The following is a 1,819-nucleotide window of genomic DNA, read 5'->3' on the forward strand; positions in this document are numbered from 1 at the left end:
TCCATGAGGATATAAGGCTGGATGAAATGCCGAAGTGCAGATGTTGTTGTTAGGGGTCCTCAGGTTTGTTCAGACTCATAGCGACCCTATGTACAACAGAACGAAACAATGCCTGGTCCTGCACCATCCTCACAATCCTTGCTATTTTTCAGCCCATCATTGCAGCCACTGTGGAGATAGGCTTTTTGTAATTTTAGCCTTCTAATATATCAATATAATTGTCATAATTTGTATTTGTTTCTATTTTCCTCTTTTAGGTAGCACTGCTGGCAAAGCCAATGGATAGAGCAAATCACTCTGTGGTGTCAGAGTTTGTGTTCCTGGGACTCTCCAATTCCTGGGAGATCCAGCTTGTCCTTTTTGTTTTCTTCTCCATGTTTTATGTGGCCAGCATGATGGGAAACTCCCTCATTATGCTCACTGTGACTTCTGACCCACACTTACACTTCCCCATGTACTTTCTCTTGACCAATCTCTCCTTCATTGACCTGGGTGTTTCTTCAGTCATTTCTCCCAAGATGATTTAAGACCTTTTCAGAAAGCACAAAGTCATCTCCTTTGGAGGCTGCATTGCTCAGATCTTCTTCAGCCATGTCATTTTTGGTGTGGAGATGGTGCTGCTCATAGCCATGGCCTTTGACAGATATGTGGCCATTTGTAAACCTCTCTACTATGTGGCCATCATGAGCCCACGAATGTGCATCTTCTTTTTAGTGTCAGCCTGGATGATTGGCCTTATACACTCTGTGGTTCAATTGGCTTTTGTAGTAAAGTTACCCTTCTGTGGCCCCAATGTGTTGGACAGCTTTTACTGTGACCTTCCTAGGCTCATCAAACTGGCCTGCACAGATATCTACTGGCTGGAGTTCATGGTCATGGCCAACAGTGGATTAATCTCTGTGGGTGCCTTCTTCATACTGATTGTTTCCTGTATCGTCATTATTCTCACTGTTCGGAAACACTCTTCAGCTGGTTTATCCAAGGCTCTGTCCACACTTTCAGCTCATATCACTGTAGTAGTTTTGTTTTTTGGTCCTTTGATATTCTTCTATACATGGCCGTCTCCCTCCATTTACCTGGATAAGTTTCTGGCCATCTTTGATGTAGTTCTCACCCCTTTCCTGAATCCCATCATTTACACATTCAGGAATCAAGAAATGCAGGTGGCAATTTGGAGAGTGTGCAGTAAGCTAGTGAGTTGCAGGAAGATCTCTTAAGTGATTAACCTTATTGCGAAGAGTCATCATTGACTACTGAAGCTCTTTTGTTGATGGTCAAACTCATAGAGAACCTTCTCTTTGCCCTATATTATCTTGACACCGTTATTGAGTCTTCTGGTTCTTTCACTTAGGAATGAGTGATACTCCCATTTGAAAAGAGAGAAGGAATTACATATAAAGAATTTATGAAACAAAAATAATAATAATCCAGTGTTTAAATCCTAAGGAATAATACCTGTAAGAAGTAATTAATAGAAAATACAAAAGAGAAGTCTTCTCTAAGGCCTTCAGAACAGGGAGCTATCTCCCCATCTTTTTTTTAATGCAGTAATTTCTCCCAGACAGAAACTTCTGGTAGCACTAAATGGAGAATTTGCTAATAGAGGATTGAACTGCATCCTTTAACTGTAATCTGCTGTTGCCCTCCATCCCATCCCCCACTTTGGGTCTCTGCCAAGGCTGTACAAAGAGGGCAGAACCTTTAAGAGCTCACACACAGGAGTCCAATGAGTACATTACATACCCGGGTGCAAACTGTGTAAGGTGTCTTGGAATACAAAGGGAAACTAGGAACATTCTGTGGTTTTTCACCCTGATCA

General features: G+C 41.8%; 1 pseudogene; it reads left to right on the forward strand.

Annotated features, from left to right (window-relative positions):
• The first annotated feature begins 278 nt into the window (after positions 1–278).
• On the forward strand, positions 279–1,217 carry LOC135232501 (olfactory receptor 4F3/4F16/4F29-like; annotated as a pseudogene).
• Positions 1,218–1,819: the final 602 nt, after the last annotated feature.

The sequence above is a fragment of the Loxodonta africana genome, chromosome 10, assembly GCF_030014295.1.
Source record: "Loxodonta africana isolate mLoxAfr1 chromosome 10, mLoxAfr1.hap2, whole genome shotgun sequence".
NCBI lineage: Eukaryota > Metazoa > Chordata > Mammalia > Proboscidea > Elephantidae > Loxodonta > Loxodonta africana.